Below are 16,394 nucleotides of genomic sequence, written 5' to 3'. Positions count from 1 at the left end.
TATATATATATATATATATATATATATATATATATATATATATATATATATATATATATATATATATATATATATATATATATATATATATATATATATATATATATATATATATATATATATATATATATATATATATATATATATATATATATATATATATATATATATATATATATATATATATATATATATATATATATATATATATATATATATATATATATATATATATATATATATATATATATATATATATATATATATATATATATATATATATATATATATATATATATATATATATATATATATATATATATATATATATATATATATATATATATATATATATATATATATATATATATATATATATATATATATATATATATATATATATATATATATATATATATATATATATATATATATATATATATATATATATATATATATATATATATATATATATATATATATATATATATATATATATATATATATATATATATATATATATATATATATATATATATATATATATATATATATATATATATATATATATATATATATATATATATATATATATATATATATATATATATATATATATATATATATATATATATATATATATATATATATATATATATATATATATATATATATATATATATATATATATATATATATATATATATATATATATATATATATATATATATATATATATATATATATATATATATATATATATATATATATATATATATATATATATATATATATATATATATATATATATATATATATATATATATATATATATATATATATATATATATATATATATATATATATATATATATATATATATATATATATATATATATATATATATATATATATATATATATATATATATATATATATATATATATATATATATATATATATATATATATATATATATATATATATATATATATATATATATATATATATATATATATATATATATATATATATATATATATATATATATATATATATATATATATATATATATATATATATATATATATATATATATATATATATATATATATATATATATATATATATATATATATATATATATATATATATATATATATATATATATATATATATATATATATATATATATATATATATATATATATATATATATATATATATATATATATATATATATATATATATATATATATATATATATATATATATATATATATATATATATATATATATATATATATATATATATATATATATATATATATATATATATATATATATATATATATATATATATATATATATATATATATATATATATATATATATATATATATATATATATATATATATATATATATATATATATATATATATATATATATATATATATATATATATATATATATATATATATATATATATATATATATATATATATATATATATATATATATATATATATATATATATATATATATATATATATATATATATATATATATATATATATATATATATATATATATATATATATATATATATATATATATATATATATATATATATATATATATATATATATATATATATATATATATATATATATATATATATATATATATATATATATATATATATATATATATATATATATATATATATATATATATATATATATATATATATATATATATATATATATATATATATATATATATATATATATATATATATATATATATATATATATATATATATATATATATATATATATATATAGAGAAACTAATACGCTGTTTTTTGTCTTACTAGCAGAACACTGTGGAAGCTTCAAATTAAATAAAAAATAGTACGCGACTACTTTCCAACTTAAATTGTTCATACAAACCACCCTTCGCTATGCAGGGCTGTGGAAACTCAAATGAATTTCTCAGCTTCGGACAAGACATTTTTATCTTTTTCTTATTACATTCATTGTTCTTCAAACGGAAAGTGGAAGTTAAGGCCTTATCTACAGCGTCCTTCTTTACATTTTTTTTTTTTGCAAGCAGTTGACATTTTTTGCAGCCGAATTGTAAGTGATTTCAAGTTTAAGCTCAGCACACACCTGTCCACTCGGGACGTCAACACGCATGCGCGACCATCGCCGAATTGAAACTGTAATGCCAAGCACTCGCATTTTATTTTGTAACTCTTCATTTAGCCATATACGTAGTATTTAGAAACTAGTTTGTAATAAAACGCGTGTAAAAATGGTTTAAAACGTAATACACATAACATCCAAGGCATCATTGATATATGGAGAATGAATAATCGTTTGGATTACCACGTCACATTAATCGGACGTTAGAAATTCTTGCCCAGTCATTCCAGCGACGTTCATGATTGACCAGATTTTACCAATGTAGAGTGAATATGTTAGTGATGTACTGCTAAAAAGGCACAGAATGAAAATATAAATCTCAGTCTAAGACTTCACGAAATATATCTGAACATCATCGCGTTCTGATTGGCTGGCTGGAATGTATCATCTTGAATCAAAGTAGAGGCATCAAACTGATACAAGCTGGAAAGTTGTTTCAACGTGTTCTAATAATGTTCGAATAAAGGGAAAACATAGCTGAGGATGTATCAAAGTGCTAGATGCTATAAAGAAGGCCTTAAGTGAAGATAAATAAAATTATAAATATGATAAAGGGCTAAATGTTTATTCTAGCTTCATGAGGTATATTAAAAAGGTAATATAATTATAGTATTTTGGAAAGGTTAATAACAAAATAATTCACAAAATATTTCACAAAGGAACTTACACACAGAGCTTACAAGTATTTGCAAACATGGTAAAATTATGAGTTGTGTGGGTAAGTGCCCAGTGAATTTAAACCTGCTTGTACAGTATAACCATGGGCCATGTCCTCACTTATTCACAAGAAGTCACTTTAGTCACTGAATATGTATATTACGGAAACAACATTAACTGTCCCCACTCTCTGCTTTAATCACAAGTCTTCCCGAAAACACTCCTGAAGAACAGGAACGTCTCATACTTTCTTTTAGCATTCACCATAACCCCAGTCCGGCAAAACATCCCTCTGCCTTAAAGAATACCTTCGTAGATTCTTCAGTCACTTTCATTCAGACTCACAAAGTGATGCATGCAGATATTTGAATATCCACTGACCACACTGTTTTGCTGTCTCTGGTTTAATGCGTTCTGTGCTGTACAAAATGTTGACGGCAAGACGACTACGAAAAGTATAGACGAAATGGCAGAAAGTAGCAGGGACATTGTGTATAGCGGCGGAACTAAAGATATGAATCGGCTGTACATTTTGACTACCTTTCATTACCAAATGTGTTACGTCTCCCATGTTGGAGACAGTATAATCAAATTCAAAAACACCAGAGTACTCGGGTACGCATTTCTTAATTGCTTCTTCTTTTAATGCAGCATCTGTCGTAATCTTCTGAGTTCACGATTCGTTAGTCTTACGTAGTTCCAGATATTTTCGCGGGCGTTTCTGGGCGTTTTGACCGTCACAGGCACGAGTGGCATCACGTGACACCCCAGGTATTCACCACCAGAGTCTTCTCCCCAGTACCTACGAGCATTGAAGGCGTGGTCGCTGCGGATATTGTACGTGTCCTTCCCAAGGCCTCCATCTATTAGGAGATCCCTCATAGCTAGGTTAGCGATGGCCGTATAAGCTGAGTTGACAGTAACGCCTTCAGCACGACACCGCTTAAGGAAAGAGGCTGTGGTGTCATAGTCAAAATCTATGGTTTCGAAGCTCGTTGTAAGTGTCGTGTCTTCATTTATCTTGTAGGTCGATTTGAAGAGCGACTTCTGCTGCCAAGCTTGAAACTCTTTATTTGACGGAGTAGAAGTTCGGAGTTAGCCCGCAATGCTTCCACTTTCTCATTTATTATCGCATCTGTCTTCTCAGGTGACACGAAGACTGCAAGTTGTTCATCACTAAGTCGGAGGACTTGGACGAGGAAGCCATCGGTGATAACGTGATGGATTCCAATAAACAGTGTACACGTGAGGATACTCTTGCACGCTGTCACCCACACTTCCTCGTAATAGTTTGACTCACCACAGAGAACCGTTCTTCTTGTCAAAGCTGTACCGATGCAGTTCTTTGTTGTACATCTTCTTTTGTAACATTTTCAATCACCTAAATAAAAAGAAATATAATTAGCATCTCTGATAAAAGGTTGGTCATGCATACACTTTGATGCCGTAGCGTAAATACTCGTATTAATAAAGATTTCATTAGATATGTGATGTTTTCCGTCAGATGCGACAAAAAATTTTTTTAAGTAATTATTCATTATTATCCCGTTATGATAAAGAGTAATTATGAGCTCAGACACAAACTAAATTCAGAAGAAATGCTCACTTAACGACACAGGGCAAGCAAAACAAACGGAAAGTAAAACTGAAGACGTACATTCTCATAGGGTTCACGTGATATTTTGGAATAGTGTGGTACCTAAATTTGCACTGACAAATCTCCAAATAGTTATCACCTACCTGGAAGTCGGTTTTTTCGTGAGACATCTCCCTGAGCCACCTTTCGCCGTTTCGCTCCCCGTAACACGTTCGTAAAACCGGTACTTTTCTGTAGGCAATGGAGATTTTTGTTTTGTTTTTGTCTTTAATGTTTCGATCAGTATATGTTGTTAAGTACCTTAAAGGATTCTAACTGTTTGTTTGTTTATTCAACTTACGTTTTTGTTTTATGGGTCGAACGAGTCATGTGTTGGTTCTATATTAATTTCATTGAAACTTACCTAAGTTTGTCTCTATCCGTATTTGATGTTGTTGTTTTTTTTGTTTTGTTTTTCTCGGATTGACCATTCATTTGCGTCGTAAGACCAAATTGAACTACAAACATAGACTATTACACACATACTCATATAATTACAGACATATGAATTAAAGACGAGAGAGTGAAGTTTATATCGTTTGGAATGTACTTGAGTGTATGTGTGAGAGTTGTTTACATGTCCAGCATAAGATGCATCACATGAACCACACGGTTTGACCGGTTATGCCAGGTCAGCAACCCTTGAGGGGCACCGGCTATCAACGTGACTTAACGTGACTTGGGGCTCTCTGTTACCGTCTCTCTCTCTCTCTCTCTCTCTCTCTCTCTCTCTCTCTCTCTCTCTCTCTCTCTCTCTCTCTCTCTCACACACACACACACACACACACACACACACACACACACACACACACACACACACACACATACACACACACACACGACAGCCAAAATAGCTTTCCATGAATAACTGCATTACCTGAAGAGGTGTCTAAGGGCGTAAGTGAAGTAATCCTCGAGCAATGGTTGGCTAGTGCCGAGGACGACCTCATAGCTCGTTGTGTAAGGTTCGTAAAACTCTTCAGTTTGAGTCTTCTTCACTTAATGTTTGCTTCCATCACGATTTCTGTGTAGAATCTGAGAGGCCATGATATATTAGTTAGCATTCTTAAAGATAATGAAAATAATTAGTACTTTCCGTAAACTATATTACTCATTAGCAACACACACACACACACACACACACACACACACACACACACACACACACACACACACACACACACACACACACACACACACACACACACATACACACACAATATTCTTTATTTTATGGCCAAACAATCACTTCCTCGAAAATTTCTAGAAGGAATGGAAGGGAATTAAATAATAATAGATATAAGCACGACCAGTCCTCGTGAGTCCTCTGGTTGCACATAATCATTGCAACCGTGACTAGACAGACATTGCTAGCAACAAGTGTAGCTAGAGAGAAAAATGCCAATATCTTCCTCTGTCTTCATTGTGATTCAGAATGTAACGTTAAATTCTTATTCTTACTTTTATCGTACTAACTTCATAAGAACTTGCCTGAGTAATCACTTTCAAGGAGGAAAAGAGAAGCACTGCTGTGAACGGCTTGCATAATTGAAAAAAATATGGAGATGAGTCCATATGTTTATCTACTTAACCTTGAAACAGTTGCGAGATACTGTCATACAGATAACTTTCGATACAGGAAATTAGAAAATGTACTTAGAGTAACGATAAAGCATATATTTCAGCAATGTATATCGTGGCTTACATTTGTTTGTGTACGGTTAGCCACATTACTGAATTGGAAACATTTAACTGTTCGCGAAATGACAACGACGATTTTATACCATAAGGAAACCTAAAACCTAAAGTATATTACTTAACAATCATAATTTTAAAGTTTCATTGAATCATAAATTGTAGAATGGTAAAAATAAACGTTTCAAAACGGGTGAATGCAGATTGGCACAAGTTAATAGTAATGCAAAAGTTATACATTAGTATTAAGTGTAAATAAGTAAGGAAGAGCACTTCAACTAGACACATATTTTAGAATTAATATATTTGAACCGGCAACCACACAACTGAGAACTAGAATGCCATGCTTTGACCGTTACGTAACTGTGCAATTGGTTCAAGGTCAGGTTACATAAGATTATGCCAAGCTTAAATATACAGGTTTCATATCTAGCAAGTATCTATTTTTCAGAGAAATCTAAGGCATGTGCTTTTGCATAAATCAATTTAATGGTAATTTCAACCTGTCGATTCGTCTGTTTATCAAAATATCAGAGAGAGCAAACCCATAAAAAAATAAAAATAAAAAATACTTGCAAAGTCCATCATTAAATTTCCCTCTATTTCAACAGACGAACAATATATGCCAGGGCGTCGTTTAGGATTCCTACTTACTCAACAAATGGAGGTGTTGTCTTGTTTATTTCATAGAAGACGAGCCTGAGAGCCGGGGTAACTGTGTGTACGAAAGAGACTGAACTCCTCTATTGCCAGGGTAGAGACAAAGGTTAGCAGAGGATCTGTGAATGGCTTGATAGGAGTGATGTCCTTCCTCAGTGATGTTGCGGGAATATGTTTCATGTTGCTCCCCGTTAGCCTTCTCTCTCTCTCTCTCTCTCTCTCTCTCTCTCTCTCTCTCTCTCTCTCTATATATATATATATATATATATATATATATATATATATATATACACACACACACAGATATACATACATATATATATATATATATATATATATATATGTGTGTGTGTGTGTATACATATATACATATATATTCATATATATACATATATATACATATATATATATATACAGGCAGGGGTCCATCTGTAACTCTTTCTGACAGGAGTGATCAATCTACCCAAACCATGACTTCCTAGGTTGTCCCAAGGGCCTCCTCCACCCAGAGTTGTCTCAAACAGAAACAACCTAGTGGGCAGGATCATTCTGTGGGATGCGAGCCAGGTGCCCGTATAGTCTGAGTTGGCTATTGCGAATTGTGCAAGTAACAGGTCATGTACCAGTTTTACGGTATAAACATTGGTTGGACACATGGTCCCGCCAACTGTACCCCATGATCTGGAGCAAGGACCTGTTTCAAAAGGCATCAAGATTCGATTCAATAGTGTTCAGGTTTCACTATTGTATTGTAAAACTGAAATATCAGGGCCTTGAAGAGCTTGGTCCTTCTGCACAGGTACCGGCATCTCCAATTGCTCTTGTCGATAGAGTTCATGACCCCAACTACTAGGCCAATCCGTCAACTGACTTCTGGTCTGACAGGCCGGAGTCATGAACTACACAACAAAGGTACGTAAAGCTCTATGTGACCTCAATGTCCTCACTGCAAGTACGTACCGACTGAACAGGATCTCCTAGCAGGCCCCCAAAGTCCAGGATCTTGGTCCAGGAGACCTCTTGACTCAGGGGCTTCGCTTCATTGATAAATGCATCTAGAGCCACCACTAGGGTTTCCAGAGACTCGGACAGAATAGCAATATCATCAACATAGTCGAGGTTGGTAACCTTGATCTTGCCCAGAGTTGCTCCACAATGACTTTGGACAGTAGCTCTGCCCAGTATTCAGATTAGTGAATGCTCAACTGTGTTGCTTTTATGCATTCCTTATTTTATGCTTACAGAGTGGATGGTTAATGGTTAAAAGCAAAATAAATGTGCTAGACATCTAAGGTCATGTAGTACTATAGTTAATGTTAGTGAAGGGTGGTTGGGTTAGTGATTAGTTGTTAAAGCTGGGTTAAGGAATTGGTGAGTGAATGGGTTAGGGTCGGATGAGGTAATGTAAAGGGGTTAGATCAAGTGAAGGATATATATGCGTTTGAGGAAGGAAAACAGGTTGTCAAAGCAGAAAGTGTGAGATTCTGTAAGGATGTCTGATAAGTTGGGATGTCTATGTAGGGAGGACGTGGGCATGACAATAGAATGTGGGACTGAAAGAGGAACATTCGGAAACCGCGAATGTTCCAATGAAGGATAGTTATACTTTCGTTGATTTACTGGCAAATATTGCAGTGCGCGTTGGAGAATTTGAAGGGGAAGGTGCTAGAGGGCGGGATAAAGAATGAGGTTGGGGAGGTGGTGTTGTATCAGGAGGGGTGTCGGGAGGTAGAGGGTCTGGGGAAGAGGGTACTTGTGACATGAGGGATTCACGTGTGTATCCAGGAGGGAGTGGAAGGGATAGAGGGGATGGTGGGAGGGTTAATATAGGTGGGGCTGGAGTCGGGGGGAATGGGTTTTGTTGGGATTGGGTAGGAGGATTGGGTGTAGGGAGAATATGAGTAGGAGGAGGATGGATATCGGCTGTCACTTTGAGTGTGGAGGGAGCTGGAGTTGTAGAATTTGAAGGTGGATGAGTATTAGTTTGGGACTCGATTATGTAGTTCTGGATATCTTCAAGAGTTTCTGTAGTGCAGTTGGTTGGGGAGTTTTGTAAGATAAAGGTTTTCTTGTGAGGGGGGGAAGAGAAGTCTGGTGTCTGAAGAATAGGGGCAAAGGAAGGTGGAGGTGATTGTGGGGTAGGGGAAGAGGGGGTGGAACGTTTATTCTGTCTGCTGCGGGTAGTGCGGGGAGGGAGAGAGGAAGGTGTTGGGGCTGTAGTAGATATTGGAGTGTCTGGGTTTAGGATGGCAAAAGAATTTGACTGGGTAGAGATTGGAGTGTCTGGATTTAGGATGGCAAAAGAATTTGACTGGGGAAGGTAGGAGGTAGAAGAGGGGAAGTTAGATGGAGGGGGGTTAGGTTTAGGAGAGGGTGTAGGAGCTAGGGGGGTAGGGGGACTGGCAGAGTGAGCGACATTACTAGAGTAGGGGGTAAGAGAAAAACCTCGTCGACGAGCCTCCTGTCTGGCTTCACGTAGAGTGAGTCCAAGTCTGAATCTGAGAGTTGCTACTCAAATTTGTAGGTGGGGCAGCCTCTATAAAATACATTATGGGGGCCGCCACAGTTTGCACATGTGCGTGATTGTGCAGAGCAGTTTGATCGAGTATGGCCAGGTTGGGCACATAGCGGGCATCTGGCTGTGGAATGAGTGTTTGGCTGGGTGTCCTAAACGCCAACAATTTTGGCACTGACGAGGAGGAGGTTGATATGGTCGGACAGGTAGGGATTCCCCACCTATGTAAACATTAAAGGGAAGGTCATGTCTACGGAAAGTAATGTTGGCAATGTTAATGGATTTCTTACGATTTCCTCTGGGAGGAATGGAGTAGCATTGTACATATGTTGCATCATAGTCTGTGAGACAGGCGAGTAAGTCCTCTCCACAATCTGACCATTCTTTGTCATAGATTGGGCAATCTGTTGGGGAGATAGAGACAGTTCCGGTGCAAGTATTGAGGGTTGGATGAGGTTCTGTAGGGATGGGATTACCACATAGATCAGTTAGTTTTGTTAATGCTATAGCTTGGTTTTCAGTTGTTACTGTGACGAGACGGGAGTGGTCGGGTCGGCTACGGAAAGAGACTTTGCCTATTTGTTTTTGGAGGCATTGTTGGAAGAGGAGGGTGTTTTGAGAGTAGGGAGCTGTGGGAGGGATCACGAAAAAACGGTCCCATTTGGCTGGGCTAAATAGAGTATTTAGGATTCTTGTAGAGGTGGGGGTAGTAGAAGTGCGGGGACGTGTGGAGGAGGGAGTAGTGTTGAGGGGGGTAGTGTTATGGGGAGGTGGGCAATAAGGTTGTAAGGTAGTAATAAGGGGAGATGAGGTGGTTGATGAAGGAGGTTGTGGGAGTAAAGGTGTTGAAGTTGAGCATGTTAGGAGAGTAGAAATGTCTCCTGGGGGTTGGTTGTTGATTAGGGTTGATACTGTACTAGTATGCATTGATGATGGGGGAGTTGTTGCAGTGTTTGGAGCCGTGGTCAATGGTTAATGGTTAAAAGCAAAATAAATGTGCTAGACATCTAAGGTTATGTAGCACTATAGTAAATGGTAGTGAAGGGTGGTTGAGTTAGTGATTAGTTGTCAAAGTTGGGCAATGGGTTAAGGTTGGGTAAGGTAATGTATAGGGGTTAGATCAAGTGAAGGATGTATATGCATTTGAGGAATGGAAATAGGTTGTCAAAGCAGAAAGTGTGACAAGTTGTGGGAGGGATCACGAAAAATCGGTCCCATTTGGCTGGGCTAAATAGATTATTTAAGAATTTTGTAGAGATGGGGGTAGTAGAAGGACGGGGGCATGTGGAAGAGGGAGTAGTGTTGAGGGAAGTAGTGTTATGGGGAGGTGGACAATAAGGTTGTAAGGTAGTATAAGGGAGGATGGGGTAGTTGATGAAGAAGGTTGTGGGGGTATAGTTGTTGAAGTTGAGTGTGTTGGGAGAAATGTCTCCTGGGGTGTTGATTAGGGTGGATACTGTACTAGTCGGCATTGAGGGGGGGGTATTAGTTGTAGTGTTCAGAGCCGTGGTCAAAGGAGAGCCTGGGGTCAGGGAATCGGGCGAGTTTGAATTGGTGGAGCTATTTGATGAAGAGGCAATTGCCTCTAATAATGGTATGGTTAATGGTTAATGGTTATTCATTGTTGGCCATGATAAGCCTGGAGTATGTTGGGGAGAGAAACGGTCCACCCCTCAGGGTCGCTTGAGGGGTAAGGGCTAGACAACTAAAGCAGGGGAATACCGTGTCCATGGCTCCCTCAGGCCGTTCAGGACTGGCACAAAGTCAGCCTTTCATCCTTTCAACACGGCTCTCACACCTTAGGAAGTGGATAGTAGAAGGGGTTGGTGAAGGGACAGAAAGGAAAAAGTAGGAGGGGGAAAAAAAGACCATGCAAAATTTGTTGAGTTGAGGGCTGAGTCCCAAGGTTGGGGAGTTCCCCAGCATTGGGTCCCAGTCTCCGCCTCCTAAGCCCCCCCACGACAACAACGGGCAAGGGATTGGGGGGGAGCCGTGGTCAAAGGAGAGCTGGGATTGGGGCTATTTGATAAAGGGGCAAGCCTCATTGCCCCTAAGAGTGGGGTTACGTCTTCATTATTGGCCATGATAGCCTGGAGTATGTTGGGGAAAAAAAATAGTCCACCCCTCAGGGTCCCCTTGAGGGGTAAGGGCCAGGTATGGCAGGGGAATACCTTGCCCATGGTTCCCTCAGGCCGTTCAGGACTGACATAAAGTCAGCCTTTCATCCTTTCAGCACGGCTCTCACACCTTAGGAGGTGGATAGTAGAAGGGATTGGTGAAGAAACTGAAACGAAAAGTATGAGTGGGAAAAAAGACTGCAAAATTAGTTGAGTCGATGGCTGAGTCCCAAGGTTGAGGAGTTCTCCATCATTGGGTCTCAGTCTTCGTTTCCTAAGCCCCCCCCCCACGACAAAAACGGGCAAAGGATTGGGGGGGTAGGTGTCAGGATGTGACTTCAAACCCTTCAGGAAGCATTAGCATAGGTTAAGAATTAAGAAACAATATTCTACTTGATTTTGCATATCTGAGTTATAGGTTTTGAAGATTTTTGGATTTATAGTATGTACTAAGAGAAATATACATTACAAAATGAGACATATCAAAGCTTAGCAATGCTTGGCATAGTTGGTAGTACAAGGTCAGGATAATTAAGTGGGTGCATGTGAGTGTGTTTGTGTTTCTCTTTCATTAAAAATATTGCAATTATTTTTAACTGAAACTTTTAAATGATTGTATTTACTCTCTGTGCATTTACATTTCTATCAGTTTCAACAGCTAAATCTGTTTAGTGGGAAGGAAGAAATAAAACAAAAAAACTCAAGCTTAGACATTATTTGAAGTATCGCTGCAAAAAATATAAGAATATATACCAATCTAACGCTGATGATACTTACAAGACAGCCGTTAATGTACAGTTATGCAAAGATTACACAAGTGCCTACTTTATAATTGTTACCTTTTTATCTACCTAACAATGCCATAGTTACTAGTAAGGCCACCTCATGCAAGCTTTTAATATATTTCATAGCCAGAATGTCTCAACATGAAATAAAATTATCACCAGTGCTTTACAGTACACTGCTTACCTGCTGTTAATGAGAAGCAAGACCAAAGTAATGTAATTTCTCTGAATGAATGAAAATGAAAAAAAGTCTTACCCTTGTACAACCTTCTTTACTATCACAAGCTGGTAATATGGCATTACTCAATTTGGCACTAATATAATAATAAAAAATAAAAAAACTAAATGAGAAAAGGACAAACTATGCAAACGTTTTCAACACAGGGAGGGTCACAGTAGTATTTAATTTAAACTTAACTTAAAACTGGGGGTAGGTTTATCCACTATTATTAGAATACTTTTAAATCTGCATCATTTTCAGATTAAAATAATTTCATATTAACACATAATTTGAAAATCAGATTCCTTTTGAGGTTAGCACCAAAACAATTAATAATACTCCACAATTTCTCTACAATTCTTGCAGGTAAAAGATATCTTTTTGCAAGAAACATACATTTCATAACATTATAGAGAATATGCAATATATAACAACTTAAAATGGTATTAATTTATCTTTGCTTTAATATTATCATTAAAAAGAACTGTCTGAATGTTCTTATGTATACATATACCTGTATATTAGGGTATAATTGATTAAGCTATATCACACTCCAATATAAGATAACAAAGGCAAGCCACAAACAGACAATACATATTTAGCAATAAGGATGCACACCTATGAAACAGAATAAATAAATGTGCATTCATAAAAATCACCACCATTACACACATTCTCTTAAAAATATAAGGGGGAAGAGGAAGGGAGGGAGAGGGAGAGGGAGAGGGAGAGGGAGAGGGAGAGGGAGAGGGAGAGGGAGAGGGAGTTGGAGAGGGAGAGGGAGAGGGAGTTGGAGTTGGAGAGGGAGAGGGAGTTGGAGTTGGAGAGGGAGTTGGAGATGGAGAGGGAGTTGGAGTTGGAGTTAGAGTTGGAGAGGGAGTTGGAGTTGGAGTTGGAGAGGGATTTGGAGTTGGAGTTGGAGAGGGAGTTGGAGTTGGAGAGGGAGTTGGAGTTGGAGTTGGAGAGGGAGTTGGAGAGGGAGAGGGAGTTGGAGTTGGAGTTGGAGAGGGAGAGGGAGAGGGAGAGGGAGAGGGAGTTGGAGAGGGAGAGGGAGAGAGAGTTGGAGAGGGAGAGGGAGTTGGAGAGGGAGAGGGAGTTGGAGTTGGAGTTGGAGTTGGAGTTGGAGAGGGAGAGGGAGTTGGAGTTGGAGAGGGAGAGAGAGAGAGGGAGAGGGAGAGGGAGGGAGGGAGAGAGGGGGAGGAAGTGGAAGGGGAAGGGCAAGGGCAAGGGGGAAAGGAAAGGAGAAAGGTAAAAGAAGGGGCAGGGGGGAGGGAGAAAGTTGGAAAAAAGGATTGGCACTGTCATATTTCCCAAACTAAGATCTGTAGGCCTTCTTGGACAAATAAAGTTATAAAAATAAAAGAAGACAGGTAGTAGCAGACCATTTGAGGACAAACATTTGCCAGCAGGGATTACATTATATCAAAGGAGTAATGTAGTTTTACAGTGAACAGCTGAGACAAATATAAGAGCTCATGGGAGAGCAATGGGCATCTTTGGCATGTCTGTATGCCATTATCAATACATACAGACTAACAAACAAATACACTCACATTTACAACTATGAATGCACTCATACACTCACTCTACACTTTTATCTTCTTTGATCTCTTCCACATTATATTAACAGCAGATCTCCATATTATATCTCTGACAGATATGAAAATAAATAAAATAAACTGCTACTGCAGATGCATTCTGCCTGGGCACAACAGTAATGGCTATACAATTATACCAAATAATAACTCCTTTACTGTTCAAATAGCCATTCCTATGTACAATGCATACCGCTACAGAAAATGAACTCAATAAAGATTTTATATAATTCCACACAACCGGTAAACTGGCCACACATGAAAGTGAAGTTACATAACCCTTTTAGAATAAATGGATGTAAACTAACCTTCTATTTCTCATGGCTAATACATTTATTTTCCCTCTTGTGATATTTTTCATATTCTAAGACAAGATGATAACTCTTATTTCACCTCTGATGAATTATATAATTATATCATATAATTTTGAATCCTCATTCCAAATGACCTGAGGTGTACAAGCTATTTATAGTATATATGATAAGAATTCTGATGGTGTTGATATTTGAATAATAAATGATTCTAGCCATATAGGGTTTGTGCCAACATCCTAAGAGAGATTATGTACTTTATTTTAATAATACACACTATCATAGTATTAATGTTTGCTTTTTTAACTTAAACAATCAATAATGCATGTAATATACTGTATGTCAATAGTGCAAATCTAAACAAATATCCTAGTATTATCATAATTATTATTATATTGTTTGCTTACAAAATGAAATGCAACTGATTATCAAAAGCTATGGAAAGCATAGCAATTTATCAGCAGAAACACATAAATATAGCTGACATTATTCATAAGATGCACAAAAAACTGTCATGAAATTAAAAGCCTCATTTATCAAACTTTTTTGTGGCTTTACCATGTCTCCCAAATATATCATGAGAAGCTGCCTGTTCAAAACTATTAACTACTCAGGATTCAGGAATCATTGCTGTTATTACAAAGCTGCATAAAACATACACAGTTAAAGGACAAAATAAAATACATTGGAGAAAAGAAAATAGAGAAAACAATTGTTATCCTGCTAAATATTTGGAAAAATTTCTGCAAAATATTCCTTCCTAATTTTCAGTCCAAAAAATAAATCATGCAGCTGTTTCCACATTTTATCATGAATCTCACCCTAATGCACTAGATATTATTCTTATGACAGCTGACTACAGCTTCTTACTTGAGACATGAAGAGTTCTACTGCTGTACGTGTATCAACTGAAGCAATATACCATACTACAGCTCACTGTATGCTTGTGTATGGAGATAGGTTAGTAGGTAGGTACTATGATGGACAAAAGTAACAACCCTCACCCCTACACTGCCAAACCAAGTAACTATCAATAACTATCAATGTCTGTCTACCTATTTTGTGTAACAATACATGCATAACCCATGAAAATGAATCTTCAATGTGAATGTAGGCTTTCAGGAATGTGAGTTGTTACAACACTTGAAAACTCATGTGCATCATTATCATGTATCTGGCAGCAGTTGATATTTTTGTCCATTATTGTACATTTGCCTGTATGTATATAAGTACATATGTACATATTTCTGTCTCTATCTGTCTATATGTCTGTGCAACTGTTGGTCTGTTTACTTGTCAGTCTATAAGTATGTAAGTGTGCATTTATGTGGGGAAAAATAGTACTAGTAAAATTACAGTGAATGGCATATAGCACTCTGAGTCAGTATATTTTTGGTTAATAATAGATTCACAAAATTTAATCTCACAGTGCTAAGGATATTGAAGGTAATTAGAGAGACTCTATATGAGAATATGCATTATAATGTACAGAAAAACAATAAGAAACATAACTTGATTTCCTTTGAAACTACAGAAAATGCATTAAACATTAACAATTTCTTGGAGAATATCCCATTCCACACACTCGTACATTCTGTGTGTGTGTGTGTGTGTGTGTGTGTGTGTGTGTGTGTGTGTGTGTGTGTGTGTGTGTGTGTGTGTGTGTGTGTGTGTGTGTGTGTGTGTGTGAAAATATGATTTTTTAATATCTTAATGTATATTTAACCACACACACATGCACACAAATGCACACACGCATGTACACCCACACACCCACACACCCACCCCCACCCACACCCACACCCACACCCACACCCACACCCACACACACACACACACACACACACACACACACACACACACACACACACACACACACACACACATACATACACACACACACACACACACACACACACACACACACACACACACACACACACACACACAAACACACAGTGCATTTAGGCTTATCTCATGAAACTAATATG

General features: G+C 35.8%; 1 long non-coding RNA gene across 1 annotated transcript; it reads right to left on the bottom strand.

Moving 5' to 3' along the window:
* Nucleotides 1-2,790: 2,790 nt before the first annotated feature.
* LOC125043334 lies at nucleotides 2,791-7,030 on the bottom strand. Its single transcript, XR_007116413.1, has 4 exons — nucleotides 6,855-7,030; nucleotides 5,383-5,540; nucleotides 4,610-4,697; nucleotides 2,791-4,250 (listed from the first exon to the last, which is right to left on the bottom strand). It is a non-coding gene; the product is annotated as an uncharacterized LOC125043334 (long non-coding RNA).
* Nucleotides 7,031-16,394: the final 9,364 nt, after the last annotated feature.

Source organism: Penaeus chinensis, chromosome 33 (assembly GCF_019202785.1).
Source record: "Penaeus chinensis breed Huanghai No. 1 chromosome 33, ASM1920278v2, whole genome shotgun sequence".
Classification (NCBI taxonomy): Eukaryota; Metazoa; Arthropoda; class Malacostraca; order Decapoda; family Penaeidae; genus Penaeus; species Penaeus chinensis.
The sequence above is the reverse complement of the archived record's forward strand: the minus strand, read 5'-3'. Positions and strand labels throughout refer to the sequence as shown.